Source organism: Corvus cornix, chromosome 1 (genome assembly GCF_000738735.6).
Source record: "Corvus cornix cornix isolate S_Up_H32 chromosome 1, ASM73873v5, whole genome shotgun sequence".
Classification (NCBI taxonomy): Eukaryota; Metazoa; Chordata; class Aves; order Passeriformes; family Corvidae; genus Corvus; species Corvus cornix.
In genome coordinates, this window is record NC_046332.1 from 3,878,842 (window position 1) to 3,892,436 (window position 13,595).

General features: G+C 37.5%; 1 protein-coding gene across 5 annotated transcripts in view; it reads left to right on the forward strand.

Annotated features, from left to right (window-relative positions):
* The window catches only part of LOC104689435 (ephrin type-A receptor 6), a 388,920-nt gene that overhangs the window by 122,927 nt on the left and 252,398 nt on the right, over window positions 1-13,595 (forward strand). The window lies entirely within an intron of this gene.

The window sequence follows — 13,595 nt, forward strand, 5'->3', positions numbered from 1 at the left end:
CTATTTTTGTAATAGTTTATAATACAAATAGATGGTAATAGCACTAACTCAATAGGGTAATAGGAGTTCATTCCTCTGTGTGTGTTATGCTTATTTTCTCTGGCATACACTTGCATTTCTAGTAGCACACATTTGCTTGTGTGAGACTTCGAAGTGTGAATAAAACCCAAAAGATCATTTGAATATTTGCTGTATGGCCATATGTGCCCGTTGCCATATACACGCAATGTTTAGATGCAGAAAAATGTCAGTTTCACTTGTTTTCCCATCCACTCACAAAAGCACAGTTTGAAGAGGGCAAAGTGTTGGATAGCTGAGAAGATACTGCTCTCTTCATGATGGTTTTGAACATAAAACAGGTGGTGATACACTTGTCTGTGTTTTATCTTCACCATTATTTTCTAATCTGTCTATTAAAATAGCTCTTATATATTCAAAAGGAAGTAAGTATATGGATTCATTTACCAGACAAAACAAAGGTCAAACTTTAACACTTATTTAGGTCACTTCCTCCATGTTTAGAGCAGGCGCAGTTCTGCAGTGAATGGAAACTGCACGTGCCAAGTTCCACAGTTTGTGCTTCATAATACTGAGTTACTTTAAATGTATTACCAAAAGAACTTTTAAGTTTTGAAATCACATTCTCAGCCAAGTTTAAAGTGGATTTTTTTTTTTTTTTTTTTTTGGTCAAATGATGATTAAATGCTACCCCATGTTTTTGTTGTCTTGCTCACTTGAGAGTTTTGCTGAAGATTTTGCTCTGTTGTAAGGAGTAAGATGATACTGTAATTACAAATATGGCATTGGGCCTAAGGAGTAGATGTTCAGTTAATATATAGGACAGTGATAAATTATCCTAGAATCAATAAATGGTCACATAGTTCCTCAAGTGTAGTAGATTCTTAAGCTTTTAACTAGAAAAAGGTTAAGAAATATGAGTTCCAAATGATTTTTTGGTTTGTGTTGTTTTTGGTAGGGTTTTTTTGTTTTGTTTTTTGGTTGTTTTGGGTTTTTTTTTTTTTTTTTGGCTTCTTACATTTAATCAGTTCCAAAAAGTTTGGCTAGCACTTGCAGATACTAGAATGGAATGTCATGAATCTTAATTTGCTGGGCTAAAATGTCTTTGACAATAAAGAATAAAAACATATTAAAAGAATACAAAACACTTTAAACCATATTTTTCAATTGAGTTCAATTACAAAATAGTAAATCTTTGCCATGAGAGAAAAATGTATTTCTCAGACTGAAATGAGTATTTTTTTATCTTTTCTTTTTGAATTTTTAAAAAATCCTTTGGAATTTAATCTTGTCCTCACAAATTCATGAAGTCATTCCCCTTTTTGGAAATTTAATAAGTAGAGTTTATCCTCGTCACAGTTTTTTTGATGGAGAGGGATTCTTGAGCTGGTGTTAGCACTGACCTTATCTGCTGGCTGGCATTGGTAGCAGACAACCTGGTGGCTTTTTTCATGGATTTATAGTCATCTAAATTCAAATGCCATAGCTAAATATGCTCACTTGCACTTTCAGGTTGCAAGAATGGCAATAACATGCATTTCTTTAGAATTAAGTGGCTCTCTGAAGGGTATCTTCTATGAACAAGACAATATTTGGAAACCATGTCTTGGTTAACATTGTTTCTAGTTCATTTTTTAATAAATACGGTATTAGTGAGGCTTACTACTATGCAAGTTTTAATAAAAAAAGTGCAAAGGCCTGGGCTATGAAACTTGCAGCTTTGATTTCAGTGTAAGTGGTGTGATTTCATCTTTATTTCAGTGAGCACAGTTAAGCTGAATAAATCGTGTCGTGGGCTGCCTACAGCAGGTTGAGAGTTTTGTACATGCTCTTATTTATTCTGTTCCTGTTTAAAAATCAAGTTTCAGAAGTAAGCAAGTTCAGTTCTATTCACCTGCACAAACACTGCAGCCCTACAAGATGCAACTTCACAGGTCTTCCCTTCTTCTTGCAGAGCTGTTCTTTAAAGGTTCTTTCTGGCCCAGACTATTACCGTAAACTCTTCAATCTCCTTTATCTGCAGTAAATGGGCCTTTTGCATCAGTTATTTTTTCCTGATTGAAAAAAGGGACGTTATAATCACTCCTTGTAACAAATGTGCGACAGAACTATCGATTTCTCAAAGAGCAGCTATTACTGCTCCTGCAGGAAGAAGGATTGGTAAATGTATGCAACTGTGCATGAAAACCCCCTGCCCATCCAGCAGCACAGTCTGATAAATTCCTGGTTGGTTGTGCATGGCCTTCAGCCGTTTCAGGCTGCAGCTTATTTATATTTCTTCCCATTTGAAGCCCAGCCCCACAAAATATCCGTATATTATTCTGCACACTCAGTGTCAGTGCCACTGATGATATCAGCATTAAGTCTGTGTTACTTTGCTGCAGGTGTAGGTTACAGGGTTAACACTTCTGTGGCTATTTTTTTTTTCCATTTCCCACTCTCTTCAAGAATATTATAGTTGTTGGCTGTCACCTAAATCCAAGATTCATTTTTTCCCTGCCCTGCAGGCAGTGTTGTAAGTGGAACATGAAGTGGGATTAATAACATATTCTAATGTGTTACCTGCAGTGATCAGAGCTCTCGTGGAAATGTGAGCCTTGCAGGGACCTCCAGAGGTTATTTAATTCAGCTGCTGGCAGTATTGCAGGATATACTGTACTTCATACACACCCTGGAAGATGTGTAAAGTTTCTAAAAATTTCTCTGAGGGAGACAACGAGCTTCCTATTGCTGCCTTTCATCATTGCTAGACTGGAAGAGCTTTGCCTGTTACTTACCTTGATTCCCTTTGTTGCAGCTTTTTGTTTTGTACTTATCATCACCTATTGTATAGCATCCTCTTTATCACACAGCACGATGGAGGGCTTTATTCCTCTTCTGTCCCTCTTTTTTTTCTATCATACTAACCCCATTCCTTTAGTTTCACATTATATATTTTGAATTTCACCTCTTTCTTCTTACTTCCTTTCAGGCTGGGTTTTTGTGGGGTTTTGTTTGTTTGTTTGATTGGGGTTTTTTGTTTGTTTGTGGGGGGGTTTTTTTAATACTTTAAGAAGTGTACATTTACATGTTCTGAATTGTTTTTAATTTATTTCATTCGCCTTATGTTTTATTCCAGTTACTGCACAGGCAAATGAAGAAGTTGAGTTAAAAATGTGCAATAAATGTTGTTGTCAAACAGCATTACCCAACAATAATATTCTAGAGACATGTTCTCTCTCTTTTTATTTTAAATGAACTTGGATTTGAAAGATAACCATGTACATAAGATATTAAAGATGGCTTGATTTATTTTGGAGAGCGATATAAAGGTTTTGATTAATGGCATGGCCTGAAAGTACAAGATTCATAACTACCTGTGGACAGGGACCATGTAAAAACATGTCTGGGCAAGCAAATGATACCTGATTGATTTTGTTTATTTTAGTCATATCTGTGTTTATTAGCACAGGTGTGTGTGCATGTCTGTATAAAATTATTTAAATTCCATCTGTGCCCTATTATGCCAATCAGCCATTGGATGCCTCTAAAGACTGTGGTTGTAGAGGGCAGAAGTTGAATGTGATACATGGAAGAAATGACAGATAAAAGTTTAATATTCCTTAAAATGTCTTTAAGTGCTGCAACCCTTAAAAGCACAGGTCTGTAAGTACTCCATTAGAAATGGAGTATGAACTGTAAATCATCTCGAAACAGTCCTGTGGTTAATGCTGCTTGAGTTTTTAATGAAGTTGCAGAGTGTGACCAGGTGATGCTTTGGCCTCAGAAGCTCTTTCTGAAGTGGAGAGAACAAGAGTGCCTAATGTGGGGATGGTTGTTTGTATGGCACAAGCTTGCGAATAACACAGGTGTTTAGCCATTATCTAGAGTGGATTTTCTTAACACATTAGATTCCTACTTGCCTCACTAGACCAGCAGATATTAATCATTACTGGGTAGATTTCAAATTGCTTGTAGAATCCAGGAGGCCAGGAAAACTACTTCCCTTCTAAATTTCTGCATTTCTGTCAATGTCACCATCTCAGCAACGATGGTTGAAACTTTTCTTTTCCACATTGTTCTTAATTTATTCTTTTCAATCCAGTCATGTCTGAATCAGAAATGCTGCATAAATATATTATTTTCCTTGTATTCACCTAGTCAAATCAGTCCAGTTGTCTGTATGTGGATCTGGCAGGTTTGTTTGTTCGTAATTTCTTATGAAAGTATTTGAGAAATTCTACTTGAATTTTGAGCAGATTATTAGCTGCATTTGGAGAACTGGTAGCTGACAAGTAAATAATTTGTTTTGCCTATTATCCACATTTTGATCTGGGCAGTTGATAGACAAGGAAAACCAAAGTTTAGTCTGTTAAGGAAAACCAAAGGTTAGTCTGTTTTCAAAGTCAAATTGCTTTCACTAGTCTTAGGATTTTATGCAGGAAAAGAGGGATTTACCCCAAAAATAGGAGGGAGAGGTGTCTTTCCATGAGCAAATCTGGAGAAACCATCTGTCACTGAGGTGTCTTTGAAAACTACTTCTAGCCAAGTGTGTAAGAGGTCTCTCATCACTCTCAGCTCTGAGCCCTTCAAGCCACACTCACTTGCTCAGAGACTCTCAGGAATCCTTCACGTTCTGTATCATCTGTCAGTGAAATTTCACAGTAACAATAATGTTGGGTTTGTTTGGGTTTGTACCAAAAGGCTACATTTTGTAAGTGCTAAAGTGTGTTTTCCTGTTAGGTATGTGCAAACAGCCCAAGTGAATTCTCACAAGATGCTGGCACCCTGAAGTACTTTTAACGCTGAAGTATTTCTAATGCTGCAGCCCATCAGTGATAAAGCCTATTCAAAAGTTTGTTTACTCAGTTTGATTCTATCACCCATTTTAATTGTGCTCAAATATCTCTAATGAGGAGAGATCTATTAAAGTGAGATGGCTGATGCCTTTCATTCATGGTCTCATAAGTATATGTATTAAAGGAAGTTACTTGAGTCTTTTGGGAAAAAGTCCAAATTGTAATGTTTTGGCAATTATGTCACCTCCGGTAGTACTTATTCTACTTAGATGACGATAATACCCATTAAAATGAGAGCACAGCACACATGAAAAGAAAATATTCCCTACCATTTACTGTTTTGAATGAAGATGAGAGTAATAAAAATTATGCTGAAATTTGGCCTGCTTTTAATTGCCGTGCAGGGCACAGGAATTGATAGCTAAAGTGCTAATTATTTTTAATGTAATTACATTTAATTATCATAATTGCCACTCATATCTCCTGTCCTAATAGAGAGATGTTAAGGGCCTTATTCACAGAACTGTTATGTTCCCATCATGCAGGGGAGAAATGAATAGGGAACGTACTGTGGATTGTGAGACAAACAGTCCTGGTGATTGCTTCGTTTGGGACTACAATTTGCATTAGGTGCCCATTGCAGTGTGAAACTGAGATGAGCTTTTCAGAACTCTGCCTGTGGCTTTTCCTCTTGGCCTGTGCAAATGGAAGTCCAGAAACTGGGAACAGACACCGGATGCTCCTCTTTCTGGTCTTAAATTTTACCCAAAAAAGTATCCCCCCCACCCACCTCCACTTCAAAAAAGAATCAGCAGTTACACTCATGATTGCAATTACAGCAGTGATTGAACATGATCTGTGCTGATTGACTTGTAATATTCACCAAGATTTTTGCTAAATCAGTATCCAGAACATGCAGTTAAGATGTAATGTTCACTATTTCTGGTGTTAGAGCAGATGTTCCGTGTTTTATCATAAAACCTGCGGAAGTGGGATGTATATCAATGATGTTCATATTCCACACACTCTATAAGGAAATTTGTTTCTTTTTAAGAAGCACTAACTAAATACTCAGAAGTAGTCATTGGATTTTTTCTTGCCTGTAGGCATATCTGAATTATTTTCTCCCATAAACTTAAAACTCATAGAAGGTCATGGTGCTTGATATGACTGAAATTCAGCACTGGATCATTACTCAGAGTCTTTTGCACTTTGATGTTCATGTTAGCTAAATAGCAGGTACAGGATTCTTTGGGGGGATCAAGGTCTTTTGTGGAAAGACTGAAAACTATAAAATCAAGTGGGTATCGACATATAGCATTAAAACTTGAAAAAGCTTTAAAATCTAGTGGCAAAAAGAATGTGCATAGCTGAACGACAGGTGGAAGTAAGCTCTGCTAGAGCAAGGCAGCACGTACACAGCTGCCTTTTTGTGCTGGGCAGAAGTGGTGCTTGTGCTTTATTGTGCTTCCAGTGGATCTGAGATTTAAGAAAGTACCTAAGTGTATTATTTTTTTTTTTCAACTCCTTTATCAAGTCAGCTAAATCCCCATGAAACAGAGCATCACTGCAAATCTGGTGATGGATTGCTGTTAGTACTTCATCAGTAACTAGAATGGGGGAGACTGAATTCATATGCTCAAGCCTTGTACTAATTAACTGTTATGAACTGAAGGACCATCAGAAAAGAACAGTTGTGTTTTAAAACCAAACGCTGTGTGATGGGAACATGGCCAGTTTGCATGAGGGGACCAGCCACAACAGATCCAGAAAGTGTCATTTTATGTTTGTTGGCATGGAGAGGATGTGCTTAGCAGTGTGAGTTTAGGCATTGTTTCTGGATTTATAATTGCTTTTGGAATATTTTAGTCAAGTTCAAAACTGTTCAAACTGAGTTTATGTGCACTACCAAAAATCTAATTTATGTTTGCATGCATAAAATTGGGTGTAACACTCAATTTTAACTTACATTCTTCAATATAGGCACTGTGAGATTGTGCTTCTTTGTAAAGGCATATTTGCTACATATTGGATACCCAGAGCTATAATTGCTCTCTGTGGCTTTGTATTTATCTGCAATTGTTATGTAGTGTAATTCCTGAAGTCTTCAAACCAGGGTGTTTTTAGGAAGCTGATTTTATTTTAATAGGATGCTTTTTTTTTTTTTGGTGGTAAAATGCATATAGGCTGATATGTATTTCTTGTATAGCCCTGAGATCATTAAAAGGGCAGATAAAACCATCGTGAGTGAGACTGGGAGAAGGATATACTGGAAAAATGGGTGACATGGCTTTGAAGAAAACAAGGAGGGTTGTAGGATACACTGTCTTTTCCAGGATGGGAATTTTGAGAGGCAGGACTCCCAAAAGGAAGGACAGTAACTGCAGATAGTCTGAGGAGGGCTTTTAGTGTCTGTTTCTTTAGGTTTTGTACGAATCTCATAAAAATTGATGACTGATTTCTTCTCAGTGTTTTCTTAATGACAAACTGGAAGGAGCACAAACTATCGGTTTCTGATTGTAGCATTACAGTGAACTCTCTCCTTGGCAAGCTGTATAAACACAGACATCAAATTATATTTTGCCAACTTTTTTTTCCTGAAATAATGCAATCTTATATTATTTTGCCTTCATTTTCCAGTATAGAGTCTTTGTCCAGGTGAAGAGACAATTGAGTCTTGGATTGTGTTCAAGCTGCCACCAAAATAAACTCTGAGAAGTCACAGTTCTGAGAACTTTCATAGAACTGCAAGTGCAGTTCTTGTATGATTTTTGAAGTACCTTTTCTGCTTAACAGTGTCTCTTCCAGTTCAAATTACTTGCAATTCAGTTACTTTTTTTTCCCTGATTCTACAAGAGACCTGAGAGTCCCTGATTATACAAGAGACATCCAAAGTCTTTTTAACACTTTTGAAACAGCTATGGATTTTTGTAGTTCTACTTTTCTTGTCTGTGTTCTAACCTTGGAGCAGAAGTTATCTGCACATTCACACCCAAGAATTGCCTACACAGTAGATATGTCTGTTACTGTCTTCTGCACAGTGCATGGGAGATCTTTCCATATGTATCCAGTGGCTCTTCCAGCCCATCTTACCTCCATCATTGGGTTCTTAGAATAAAATCTGTAATGACACCTAGGGCTTGTAGTCCTCCCAAGGAGAGAAGTCGCTGGGACTTGCACTTCAGCAGTTACAGATCTTCCATCTCATGAAACCTGGTTCTTTGCAGGTGATATTTCAGCTGTTTCCCTGCAGAGGTGTTTCTGCCAAAGGAAAATTTGTAACAGGAAAGAGACGAAATAATAGGAACTTGAGGAGGTTGGTAACAGGTTTTACTTTCTGGACATTCAGTAGTTATTGGAAACAGATATGAGTCTGTGTCAGCAATCTTCATTGCTTTGAAGCTGTGATTCTTGGGCTGAAATTGGATAGATTTTTCTTTTTTGTAATTAGAGTTAATCTCCGTGCATGTTCTCCTGCGCAAGTACAGATCAAGAGTGAGGGAGCAGCAGATGAGCTGGGAGAGGGCAGTGTTACAACGCCCCAGGGCAGTGCTGGTGCCTGGGCCAACTAGCCACAAATGCTGCAGCTGCATCTGAATCCTGGTGTTACATCTGAAATAAGACAACTTAGTAAATGTTTTTACTATTCCTTTTTTACCTTGTTGTACCATGCTGTCATATTTCACTTGTTTTAATTAAATTAACTTCTCACTAAAATGAGTTTTCCTAATCCTAATGAGCACTCCCCGACTGACACTTTTTTTTCCCCAAGTGACAGATGTAACATTTGGTCCAAAAAAGCCCCCTCATAGATAAAAAGATAAAAAGCTAATTTTTTTATATAAATTAGGCTACTCTAAGTCTCGGGGAATAATTAAAAATCTAGTTGACCTATGAATATTTATAAAAGTGTTAATTAAGGGATGTGTGAGTGAATCCACCTTGCTGTGTCACGTGGTCATTAACCCTAGCAACTCCCAGATGTTCATTGTGTCAGTGTTTAGGACAAGCCACAATTCCACTGTATTTTACCCATTTGAGGAGGGCTTCCCAAGGTGGTGTTGAAACCTCTGTATTACCAAAGGGTGTAGGACAGGCTCAAATGTGCTCCTACAAGGCAAAGTGTTTGTGGCTTTAGTGTTTTCACCAGTGTAGCTGTAGGGGGGATGCTATGAACCCAACCATTCCTTGAAGAAACAAAGTGTTTTTCAAACTTGTATTTCTCAGTTATCCTGTTTATCAGACATGATTCAGGAACTTTGCATCTCTTTTTTAAAAATGCCCAATTAGTGATAAATCAGTGTAATAAGGGAGAGGCTTACTGTGTCTGTTCTGTAATATTAATTAAAAAGAAAAAATCTGACATTTTGTGCGTTATTTTTCTGGAATTGCCCTATTTATAACTTTTAAGCATCTTAGTGAATTAGGATGATTTTCTGCAATGTAGCCCTTAATTTGTGTGGGCTGAAGAATTGGCTTCAGACGTGCAAGAGCGTTCTGCTCCTCTTGATGTGTGTCGCACTCTTCTGCCAAAGGACACATGGTGGGATATTTGCAAGGGAAGAATAGGCAGAAGAAAAGGAGAATGGGGGAAGGAAGAGTTCTCAAAAATGAGCACTGACTTTTTTTTTTTTCAGTGCCAAGGCTCAACACTGATTGTGTTATTTTTTTAGTCTGATCTTGGAATACACCTGTGACACATTATCTGAAAGGTGACAGCTATTCTGTGCTATTGAATAAAAGCTAGTAATGTATATGCGTGTCTTCCCCATTGCACAACAATTCTGAATTAAAAGAAACTAATATTAGAATATAGCAGCATTTTTCCCTTTTTTTCCCTTTTTTTTTTTTTAAGAGTTCACATAACATCATTTTAAGAAAAGTTTTAACTGTAAAAGTATGCAGAACCTCTTAGTGGCAATCTAAGCCTCAGGCTACATGGAAATAATGGAGGTCAGAGCTGAAAAAAAGCCCTTTTAATTACATCACCTTGCATATCAGCAGTGGAAAGACTTGCTGCTTTCTGTGTCTGCAAAACCTGGATTTAAAAGAGCTTAAATGGCACATGGCTGACTTCTGGGATGCCAGCATAAAAAACCAGCATTAAATGTCACCTCTCAAGATGTAGGAATTTGGCTCCAGTGTGATGCCAGCTGTGCTGGCTCTAAATGAGTCGCTGCCCAGCTGCTGCAGGTCAGGGTAGAGCAGCTGCCTCCCTGCCAGGTGCTCAACAGGTCCTGGAGGGTTGGATGAGCTGCATCCAGAAACACCTGCAGGTACCTGCAGCTTTCACAGAGCAGCTGGACAGGGCTAATGAAGGAACAGCATTAATTAAGCAGCCTCCTTCCTGTTTTGTGCTTTATGGGGTGGCCAACAAGTGATGGACGTACCCGGGAATCGACAAGGTTGAGGTGTGGGGTGTCCTGGTCTGGGGTGTTTCCTGTCTCCTCTTTTTCCAAGTCTCTCCGAGGCTTTCCAGCAGGAAAATGAGGAGATGCAGCTTCCCTTGGCAGGGCTGGCTGGAGGGGGGAGTGCTGCTTGCTGAGGTAAGAACAAGGTGGGAGCCCTCTGGATGAGGGGGAGCTGAAAAAAGCAGATCTGTGTTTTGTGTATCCTCATGTTAAAGACCAGACCAAAAAATCCCTCCAGTCAAGTAGCAAATATAACTTATTTCTTTCCAATCTTTTCCTGAAACAAATATTTCTCAATTTTTGGCATTTTTTTCCCTTCACACTTGTCATTTCATCACTTGTGCCGAAAACCTGCGTATCACGCAACTTACATTGAGGAGGCTTATTTAAATTAAAGTTGTTTTATTAAACTACCTTTCCTTCAGTGTTTACTGACAGAGTGTTCCCTACTGTTACAAGATAAATTGGAAGCAATAAAGACTTGCTTTGTCAAAGGAGAAAGATCTACTAGTACTTAAATTTTATTAGGTTTTATTAAAATTTAAGTGTGGCTGGGTCTGTTTTGGTGACTTACCTACATATTGGAAACCTGGGATTCTGCCCAGACTGGTAAAAAATATTGAAGTTCATAATCAGCTGTTTTCCCTTAAAGGGCATAAGCAATTCAAAAGGATTTAAACTGATGTTTAAATGTCAGACTAATTATCCCACTGTGGTCATGCTTCCTGAGGAGAATGAATCTCTGCAAGGCAAAACCCAAAGGTTTTACTTCCATACTAATAGTTTTTTTCCCTAAAACTTATCTTGTGATAAGCATTATTCTTCGAGTTAACAGATATTCTAATAGCAGTTTTTTGAAAAATAGAAGTTTCAAGTATATCTTTGGCAGTAACCACCTGGGGCTATTTCTTCTCCTGTTTAAATTTTAAGCTTTTAAGTGTACTAGGGCTTCATCTTTTTCAAGTTATACTTTTGAAACAGGGTGGGAATGGTGTGAAAATTAATTTCAAAATAATTATCTTTTTTTAGCTAAAACCCCCTTTAAAAAAAAAAAAAAAAGACAAAATTAAAAGAAAATTCCCGGAGAATTCCTACATTTTGCTTTTTGCATTTCAGAAAAAAGGATACTTCTGAGTATAAACACTGGGATGTTAAGCTTATCTCCAGTGAGAGCAATTGAAAGTGGTTTCAGGAAAGGCATATAATGATGATCTGGTAGAGAATAAGCATCTCAAACTGAGAGGAAGAGATAAACAAAAGGCAAATTAGTAGCTAATAACACCTAGTGCTGGCCAAATACTTTGTGTTTTTAAATGTGTGTAGGTGTTTGTTCTGTCATTAGCATCGCAGCTAAACACATTTTAACAAAATTGCCTTCTTGGGGATATTTCTGTCTGTTTATTTTAAAGGCGGTGTTGGAAGAACAGATGACTGCATGGTAAACCAGGCCAGGATTTTTATGTAGTAATAATATTAGAAAACGAATAATCAGGTAAAAATATAATGAGCTGTGTGCTACTTTTTAAGATGCACCTCATTTTTAGTTGTTTCAGTATGGGGCTTTTCAGAGGGACTTTGGTTGCTGACTTCTTGTGTTAATGGAGAGGAATTATTCCAGTGAATTGAAGGCAAAAGTCAACAGGTATAATCTTTAATTCAGAATAATCATTGTTAATATTGAGATGCCTATTTTTAGAACACCACCAATACAGCCTTCTTGTTTGTCAAAATAACAGGTTCGTTTCTGAGAATATTTCTTAAAATAAACATTATTCTGTTAACACTAACTTTAGGACTCTCAGCTGAAGGCACATTTCTAAAGTAATAGGGGTTTAACACTGAGATTGAGATTAGGAGCATTAAACTTGTTTCTGCAAAAGGCTGTGCTTATATTGCAGTCAATATAATGGGAATAGGTTATGATACTTGAAAATTACAGTCTTCCCACATCAGTGTCCTTTATGTTGGTTTATGATCAGGCTTTGTTCAGCTTCATTGTTCCAGAGTTGTCATTAAGGAATCCAAAACTAGGGTTGTGCCTATGAGAAACAAAATTTATTTTCTCCTTAGAATTAAGCTATTAATGTTAAAGGTGTGAGTTGTCTGAATTGTCATTTACACTTATTAATAAAATAGCATTTACTAATTAATGCATTTAATGATCCCAGGCAGTTTAAAAGCTCAATTATTAAAATTATCTCTAAAATTAAGTGAATATCTAAAAGGTGGTTTTGACTTGCTTAAATTTAGAGAGAGAGAGCTGGGTGTTATTCCTCTAGATTAGATCAATTCTGATGGCCAGCCTTCTGTTACGAATTTTTTTTAAATGTGCAGTGTTTTTAGGCAGAGGATAGTGAATTTTATCTAAACTCTGAATTTAGCATATCTCAGACTGTCATAATTATTAGATTTTTTTTGGTGTGTTTGGAGTTTTTTTAATCTGCTTTGACATAAGCAGCGCCCCAGATGGGTAGAATGAGGGAGTGCCCCCATTTCCAGCATTTCTCACACCTTGGTAATAACACGGGCTTCTTTGGCTGCAACCTGAGCTGCACCTTGATTTAATAAACAGAGAAACAAAACCCCCACAATTACTAAATTACTGACATGAACAAAGTCCCTGCCAGCCACAGGAGCCCCACAGCTCATTTCCAGCCTGGTTTTGTAGCCCTGCTTTCCAGTTGCCCCTCACGGGGTGTCCATGGTGGAAGAGGCTGACGGAGGTGCAGGTCCCTCAGTCAATTGCTGGAGAGGGTTAAGGACTTTGGAGGTATCTTTGCCAGTATTTCCACTATTTTTCTGTTTTAAAAAGTAAAGAAATCCTTCCCCAGTGAAACTCTTTGAAATGGAGAGCTCAGGGTGACACTGGACTGCACCCGGTGCTCAATTCGTGTCACTTGGTGGCTTCTGAGCACGGTGGCAGCAGCTGGAATTGGTGAACTTTAAGCTCCTGCACTCTTAAATCAAGAACCTGAGCTGTTTCTTATTGTCTCCCTGGAGTAATAAAGTGGCTTTAAAATTCTGTGGGCTTTTTGTCCCTGAAGAATGCATTTTCATTAGTGAAAAAGTTCCAAGTTATAGTCCATCTGGGTAACTAATGTTATCTTAGTTATGAATACAAAAGCCACATAGAACTTGGGTAAGTTGTACAAAAATTTTTTTTTCTTTTGAAGCCTAGCATTTTATTTTAAAGGGTAGGACGTTTTTTTCATTCAACAGAAAGGTGTTTTCAGGGATATATCCATTTTTATTAATGAGCTTTGCAAGAGATTCATCTCTCAGTGGCAATTACACTATACTAACATTTTATTTGTTATTTATCAGATGAAATTCTTAAAGTATTAAAACTTTCCCCCTGAGTATCCCTGCTTCATGTTCTAGCTGTTAG